The sequence below is a fragment of the Mandrillus leucophaeus genome, unplaced genomic scaffold, assembly GCF_000951045.1.
Source record: "Mandrillus leucophaeus isolate KB7577 unplaced genomic scaffold, Mleu.le_1.0 Scaffold62, whole genome shotgun sequence".
Classification (NCBI taxonomy): domain Eukaryota; kingdom Metazoa; phylum Chordata; class Mammalia; order Primates; family Cercopithecidae; genus Mandrillus; species Mandrillus leucophaeus.
In genome coordinates, this window is record NW_012106697.1 from 1,285,361 (window position 1) to 1,294,907 (window position 9,547).

Sequence of the window (9,547 nt, forward strand, 5' to 3'; positions counted from 1 at the left end):
GCCACCATGCCCAACTAATTTTTGTATTTTCAGTAGAGATGGGGTTTCACCATGTTGGCCAGGATGTTCTTGATCTCCTGACCTCGTGATCTGCCCTCCTCGGCCTCCCAAAGTGCTGTGATTACAGGCATAAACCACTGCGCCTGGCCTCACGGCAATTTTTAAAACTCCAACTCTTTAACTCCCTTTTAGTTTTATAAATTTAAACACGTCTGTTAAATTATAAGTGACTTGGAGGCATCATCATCGTTTTTACCATAGCCAGTCTTTATGTCTGCATCTCTTTTTTTTTTTTGGTTTTTACTTAATTTCTTACATATTTAATATCTGACTTATTTTTATCGTAAGTTAAAGGCTTAGATTCAATATACAAGCAGATTATCTAAACAGTGTTTCTACAACCCAGCTTATGATATAAACCATTACCCATAGACTTTGAAGCCTTCTGTGTTCCTCTCTGATCTCACACTGGTGAATGTGGACTGCTATTGACCTATGGGTTTAATTTTCAAATCTTTGACTATAATTAAAGTCAGTATCGTAATATATATTGGCCATTTGTGTTCATCTTCCATAAAATTTTTGTTCATTTATTTTGTCCCTCTTTAATTACTTTTTAAAATATTGTTTGGAGTTTTTTGTATTCTAGATCTTAATCTTATATTAGCATATTTGCTCAGAATATTTTTTTACCAATGTGCAACTTGTCTTTACACTTGCTTTATGATGCCTTTTGATAAGCAATGGTCGCTAATTTTAAAGTAGTACAATTTATCATTATTTTCCTCTGTGGTTAATAAGCTTTGTGTTGGAAGTAATTCCTTCTTATTCTGAAATCACAAAGAGAAGCGTCTATATTTTCTTCTAAAAATCTAAAGCTTTGCCTTGTATACGTAAGTACTTCTTAAATCTGGAATGGCTTTCAGAATAAGGTGTGAGGTAAAATCAGGTTTCGTGTTCCTTCCTTTTTCAAATGGAAGTTGCCAAAGCACAGTCCAACATTCCACACTTCCCACGCTGTTCCTCAAAGCCCACTGTGCCATATGTCAAACAGCTGTGGTGCAGTAGAACATAAGCCAGAGTCGTCGTTGGTTTGACTCAATGGCTTGTGCCAACCACCCACCACTAACCTTAACACAAGTAAACATTCAATAAATGTTTGTTAAATGAATATCTTTGGATCTGTTTCTGAATTCTCTGTTCTCTTTCATTGGTCTAATTGTTTATTCTAGCATGAATACCACATTCTTAATTGCCATCATTTTATTTGTCTGTTCTTGGGACTTTGTTTTTCACATATATTTTGTATCATCCTGGCAAGTACTACAAACAAACAAAGAAAAAAACAATCAAACTTGTTGATATGTTAATTTCAACATTATGTAAACCATAGATAAGTTTGGGGAAAATAGACGCCTTTTAGATAATTTGTTGTCTTTCAGAAAATAAGTTTCTCCATAAAATCCTTTAGCATCTTTTTAAAATTTTTCCTTCCAGATATTTTTTGTGTGTACATGTGTGTTCATGTGTGTACCTGTGTATGTTATTCTTGTTCCTCGTATTAAAGTAAAGACTTTTACTATTTTTAAATTATTTAACATATTGCTTTGGGGCTTTCTAAAATTACCTGCTGTCAGTTTTTAAAAGGCTCTTTTCATTTGTATTTTGTTTAGTGGTTTTGTTGAATTTATGGTTTGCATTTTTCTCACCTATTGACCTATTTTATTCTGCTAATGGCAAATGAGACAAATAGGTTTTCAAATGCAGAAACTAATTGTAACTCTTGGATAAAACTATTTTGGCAATGACACAGTATCTTTCAAAAAACAATCCTGATTTCATTTAGCTATTATTCTGTTAAGGATTTTATCTATATTTATAAGTGGGAACAACCTATAATCTGATATTTTTATAATGTCCGTTCCTGTATAAGCTTTACACTAAACTTCTAAGTCTTTGGAAAGCTTTGCCCAAGATGAAAATTATCTTTTTGTTGAATATGTTCCGGAACTGGCATATAAAACTCTCCCAGCGTGAGATTTTAATGTTGTGCCTTAAATAGTGATGAAATTTCTCCAATGAGTGTAGGAGTAGTCTAGGTTTCCAAATCTTTTAGAATGTATTTTGGCAATTCATATATTTTTAGATTTTGTATTTCTAATTTGCCTGTCTTCAAATGTATTGACATGAAACTGCACAAAATATTCTTTTACCTTTTAAAAATCACTCCTTTATCGAATGAAATGTACATTTTGATTCTTAATAGTGTTTGGGTGTTTTCTCTTTAAAAATAATTAGACTTGTCTTAGGTTTGTGAATTCTGTGAAACTTGTCAACAAACCAAGACTTTATTAAAAGGTAGAGGTTATTAATTAATACAATAACTATCATATTAATTAATAATTATACTATGTTTAATATAATTATTAATATAATATAGCAATATTATTAAGAAACCAAAACTTTATTAAGCTATTTATTAAATTTTAATTTTCTTTTTAAATAATTCTGTTTGGATGTCATTCCTTCTACTTTTTTTTCATTAACTTTATTTTTTGAATTCTTATTTTAGATAATTAATTTTCAGCTTTTCATCTTTTCCAAGGTAATCATTTCACATGGTAAATTTCTCTCCACACACTGCTTTAGTCTAGATCTCACAAGCCTTGATTTATTCATAATCAGTCATAAGTGATTCCTAAATGCTAAATGATTTCCCATGAATTCTGTGTTATTTAGCAGGATGTTACTTGTTTTTATCTTTTAAATCATTGATTTCTTATTTAATTGAATTGTACTCATAGAATATATGTATATAAAATTTAAACTTTAGGTTTGTGGCTACTGTTTATGGCCTACAATAGTGCTTCTCAAATTATCTTATCAATGGGTCATTTTCTTTTAAATTTCCTATCATGGCTTATACTTTTGTAAATGCAATACATTAATAAGCAAATAAATTACTATGAAAGTAAAATTTTTAAAAGGCATACAAAATGCAAACCGACATTTTAGTATTCAACAAGCAGAAATTTACATTCCAGGAAATATAATCAGAACAAAATAACAATGGAAGAAAGGAAAGAATTATGAAAACTGAATTTATGGTTCACTAAAATTTCACATAAGGTGATTAATGTAAATAATTTCTATTAAATTCATAGCTCTGTCATTCTAATATCATAACAAAACTAAAATTTAGAAGGAAATAGCAACTTTCTATTTTAAGAACCTTGACACCTTTTAATTAGATATCATGTGTATTATATTTAAAGGGTTTAATGTAACAAATGAGCTTGTTTCTTGCTTATACATTTAGCTGATCTAGGTTGGATGTATAACCATAGTACTCTTGGGAGATAACATATATCTAAACTATTGATATACTTTGCTCTATTAATACTCCATCGTAGAGTGTACGGTTGATTTTTGAGCAAGCAGAGAGTTGGAGTGCTGATGACCCTGCAGTCAAAAACCCCTGTGTAAGGTTTGACTCCCCAAAACCTTAACTACTAATAGTCTACTCTTGACCAGAAGCCTTACTGGTAACACAGTCAATTAACACGTATTATATATAGGCATTATATGCTGTATTCTTACAATAAAGCAAGCTAGAGAAAAGACAGTGTTATTAAGATACTCATGAGGAAGATAAAATATATTGATATTAATTAAGTGGAAGTCGATTATCACAAAGGTCTTCATCCTTATCATCTTCATGTTGAGTAGGCTGAGGAGGAGGGATGGGAGGATTGGTCTTGTTGTCTCATGGGTGGCAGAGGTGGAGGAAAATCCATATATAAGTGGACCCACACAGTTCAAACCTCTGTTATTCAGGGGTCACCTGTGTTAGTTATCTACTTCTGAATAATACATCGCCCAAAGATGTAATATCTCAAACAATGAACTTAAAGTTTCTTTGGGTTAGGATTTTTGGAGCATCTCAGGTAGTTGGTTCCGGCTTAGGATCTCTTTCATAAAGTTATGGTCAAAGTTTTGACTGGGGCTGTTGCCTCTGAAGGCTTGGGAAGGCTGAATGATCTTGTTCTAAAATGGCAGATTCATAAGACTGCTAGTAAGGCCCTCCCTTCCTCCTCAAGGGGGCCTCTCCATTGTGCTGCTTAAGCGTCCTCACTATGAGGCTGCTGGCTTCCCCCAGAATGCAATGCCTTTTGTGACTTAGTTTCAGAAGCCACTTACCATCCTTTCTCCCATATTCTGTTTTTTGGAAGCAGATCACTAAGGCTGATCCAAAAGTGGTGGAGTTAACCTCTGCCTCTTAAAGGGACATTTATGAAAGAAATTATGGACATATTTTAAAATCACTATATAGAGAAACTAGTCTCAAAACGTTATAGGAATGCAGGAAGAGATTTCAGGTTCAGAATGTTAATTTCATAGCTTCTGTCTGAAATGAAACAAGTGATGCTTTATTTTCAACTTTATATTTAATATGTCATCAGTAGCCAATTGCAATAATTCATATTGTAAAATTATGGATAAATTTAAATTACCTTTTGATGAAAAAAGTGGATTCTGTATTCATGAATTTTGTATGTATTCATGAAATTTCATTTTTTGGTAGAAAATAATTTTGGAAGATAAAATTTTAAAATATTCTATCAAATTCAAAAATAGTTTATTGATAACTTTTCTCAGATACACAATGTTGAAATCATCATCTATTTCCTTGTCATGGTTGTGAAATTATGGTACATGTCATAGGAATCTGTAGAAATTCTACCTTCCTTACGCTCTAAAGTTTGTTTTTGTCCCTTAGTAAATATCTGCCATTGATAAATATGTGGCATTCTTTCTATGCCTTGAAGTAAATACCAGAGACAATAGACAGATAATATGCCTTCTGCCCAATTCTTATGTTTAAAATGTTTGGACTAAACTGGATTGTTATTTTGCAAAAGGATTGTTGATTCTGTATTGTGGATATTGTCAATTACACTCATGATATCTATACATTTGGTAACAGTTGTGTATAATTTATATCTATATTATCACACGAGGAGAATATTTTCAAAATTAATAGATGGCCTTTACATAATTCACAAATCATAATTATGAGTAATTAGAGTAATATTTGAATACATGTATACAATGTGTAATGATCAAAGTAGGGTAATTAACATATCCACCAACTCAAACATTTATCATTTGTTTCTGTTGGGCACATTCAAAATCCTCCTTGCTGTTTGAAAATGTATAATAAGATACCGTTAACTATAATCACCCCATTGTGCTATAGAATGACCAGAATTAATTCTCCTGTCTAGCTGTAATTTTGTATCTGTTAACCAATTTCTATTTATATTGCCCTCCCCTGAACCTTTTCAGACTCTCATAACCACAATTCTACCCTCTACTTTTATGAGCTTCACTTTTATTGGCTCCCACATATGACTGAGAACATGCAGTATTTGTCCTTCTGTGACTGAATTATTTGACTTAGCGTAATGTCCTCGGGGGTCATCGTGTTGCAGAGAATGGCAGGATTTCATTCTTTTTGATGGCTGAATAGCATTCCACTGTGTTCATATACTACATTTTCTTTACCCATTTTTTTCTGATGATGGAGGCTTAGGTTGATTCTGTATCTTGGCTATTGTGAATAGTGTAGCAATAAACATAAGGATGCAGATATCTCTTTGATATTCTAATTTCTTTTTCTTTGAATAAATATCCAGTAGTGGTAGTTCTGTTATTATTTTTTTTTGGGAGGGGCGGATTTCTATACTGTTTTCCATGTTGGTTATATTTGTTTACATTCCCATCAACAGTGTATAAGTGCTCCCATTTCTCCACATCCTTGCCAGCATTTGTTATCTTTTGTCTTTTTGACAATAGCCATCTTAACTGGGGTGAATGATGCCTCATTCTGATTTTATTTACATTTCTCTAACGACATGTAATTTTTTAATTGTAAGAATATATAGATGAGGAAAGCAATATATTAATTGACTTTTTGACACAAATTGTTAATCTGCGTAACTGTGTGACTGTACCGTAAGAACATAATACATAAAGTCCAAGCCACGTTTGCACACTGTTCGTGCTCTTGAATGTCAAACAGGCTCAAAGGGTTATAAAACTTTTCTCAGTGCTTACTCTTACTTTCTGAACTTGTTTTGTCATGGATTGTTAACAGGCATTCATGAATCAGTCTTGTATGTGGACCAAATTTGAGCAGCAGAGACGTAGGACATGACCTTTTTTCTTAAATGTTTCTGTGTGCTAGAAAAAGAATGTATGTGTTCCAGATGTTAGATCCAGAGTTCTGTATTTATCAGTCTGATGAAACTTACTATAATTTAAATCTTCTATACATTTATTGATTTCTGTTGTGCTTGATTTATAAATTTTTGAATATTAAAATCTTTCACTGTGGTGATAATTTTGTCCATTTTTCTTATACTCCTGCCAAATTTTGCTTTATATATTCTGAAGCTATGTCATTTAATTTTTAAAGATAATACACTATTATGATTAAGAATTTGGATTCTAGAATTAGGCTACATGGACTGGACTACCAGCTGTAGGACATTGGCCAAGTTCTTTAATGCATACCTCAGTTTCTTTACCTATAAAATAGGAGTAATAATCACATCTACCTCATCGATGAGGTGGTTGCTGAAAAGTTAACGAGATAATATATGCAAAGTACTTGAGTATGGATTTATAGTAAGCTTTTAACATTATATAATATAATCATTGTTATCTCTAAAAACAGCCTACCCAATATATGCACATTAAATACTTATTGAGTAAATATTAATTAAATATTAAATAAATGTTGAGAGATAACCTAAATGAATAGGTTGTTTCATGTTACATATGGAAATATTATAGCATTGAGAGGTCAGCCATGGATTATAAATCCTAGCTCTGATACTAATAGCTCTATGGGTCCTTGTACCATTTTCCTATTATCTCTAAATATTAAAATCTGTGACTTAAGATAAAGGCTAATAAATACCGTGTCCATCCAGTTCGTCATGCCTTAATAAAGCTTGAACAAACGTGGTACATATGAAGTGAAAAATACCTGCTATATACTGTGGTAGAAAAACGCTAATTTATTTTCTTTACTTTGTACCTTATTAAAAATAAGTTCCATTGTCCTTAATGGTTTCCCTCATAAGTAATTAGGACACAAATTTTAGGTTCTTGTCAAGACCAATGAAGATCATAATTTTGCAAAAGGTAGTACTGGAAATGTGGTACCTCTCATCGGATACTAATCCGATGACGGCTGTCCTCACCTATCATTCTGCGCTGAAGCTGCCATGAGAACCCAATGGAAAAGCTACATGCTCCTAGAACTTTCACATAATTGTGTTCTCAGTATCCCTGAGACTTATAAACCAACATCACTTTTGGATTCTAAAGCCCCATAGGTAAAAAGCTTTCAGGAGGCCAATAAAATGGTAACAGGAGAATTGAGAATGAGTAGAAGTGGCCTTGGTGAATATGACACATGGAAGCAACTTAGGCATAGAGAACATTATGGTGTTTCACAGTCCTATCGCCAGTTGGAGACCATCTAACCTGCAGGGCTTATGATTCCACATTCCAAACAATTAGAAAAGAAATATACTTACTTCTGACTGTATTGGATCCTTTCTTATGATGCTAAGTATGCTCTAGGGGAATGGTGCTTGTAGAGAATGCTCCCTACGGAGGCCAGCAATGTTTGTAGTGGCCACTGAAATATCAGAACACAGATAGTCCACGGCATGTCCTGCAAATTTACATCTCAAATGTCACATTCCTACAAGAACCTGGCACTTAGTATTTAATGAGTTGTTGAAAAACGAATTATTTTCTTCAACTTTTACATGCTATGTTGAAAACTGTTTAGAAAGCAATAATTACATTCCTGTATTCATTGATTTTTAAGCACATATGTTTGTATGTATATTTTAAGGCTTGTCTTTTGTAGAATTTTTTGTGGTCGTTTCTCTGGTCCCATGACACTAGCTGCTATTGCCATATACTTGTCTTAATTTATTTACTGAAAACTACCTTAACTTATATGGGGAAAAGGCATTATTTTAACAAGAAAACACACTTATAAAACAGTGTATTGACTGGAAACACAGCAGATACAGTTGATATTGTTGCAAAGATTTTGACTAAATTTTCTTAGCTCCATAAGATAACCAAATTTTTAGTTTGTACATCCCCCACAAAACACAAACTATTATAACACTTCAGTACTTAGGTATTAATGCTTTTTAAACTTCCTTTCTGATTATAAATATTTGATTGTGGCAGATAATTTAGAAAATTACTAACTTAAAAATTAAAATTGCCCATAACTAATCCTACTATGTATTTTAAAATTAAAATTAAAATTAAAACTAATGTTTTATATATTTCGCTCTAGTTTTTTAATAAATTTATTTTAGACCAGGTGCAGTGGCTCATGCCTATAATCCCAGCACTTTGGGAGGCTGAGGTGGGTGAATCATCTGCGGTCAGGAGTTCGCCAACTTGGTGAATCCCCGTCTCTACTAAAAATACAAAAAATTAGCCAGGTGTGATGGCAGCCACCTGTAATCTCAGCTACTTGGGAGGCTGGGACAGGAGAATTGCTTGAACCCAAGAGGTGGATGTTGCAGTGAGCCGAGATTGCGCCATTGCACTCCAGCCTGGGCAACAAGAGCAAGACTCCGTCTCAAAAACAAAAACTAGTAATAATAATAATAATAATAGATTTAATGGCTTACTGTGCATGTAATTTGTCGGTGTGTTTATGAAAACAAATAAATATCTAAATAAATTACCAAAACAATCCCCTAATAGTGGTGGGAGTGCATTTCATGATGCTAAAATGTAATCATTCTCTAATTCTTTGCAACCACCCAATCTATTAACCATCTATATTGATTTTTAAAACAAATAAGCATGCTCATGGCCACAACTCACATTTTATTCTATAAAGTCTTCTTCCTTTTCCAGAACCATTTTCTTCTATTCCCACTAGAGACTGAGGGCAAAGTTGCTGTTCTATTGACAAGATTCTAGTTTCGGACCCTGCAATGATTCGCTGGGGTGTGGAATTATTTCCCTTGAAAAGCAACAGGGGAGTGCTAAGATGGTAAAGTAATAATTACTTCCTTCAGCAGCAATAGTTTAGGGAAAAGCTCAAAGACATATGGGCTGAATATTTAGCAGGCAGTGATAACGGTGAGGTCACAGATATGACTCTGTGGGATGCTAGCAAAGCAGTATTGCAGGGAAAATTGATTGAAATCTTTGCCCAAAAGAAAAGGGAAAGGCAACTACAAATACCAGAGTTAGGGACTAAAATTAGGAGCCTCCAAAAGGAGCATATTAAGAAGGGTAAGGCTAAAACTAATTGATTTAGAAAATGCCAAGGGGAAACTTAATAGGATTCTAAATGAGAGAATGGAGTATCTAATAAAGCTCAATAAGAGCAAGTTTTCCTCCCATGGCAATAAAGCAGATACTATCTTGGCCTGCTAACGTAGAGGGAGAACACAATTGAGACTAATTAGGGAAATTAAGG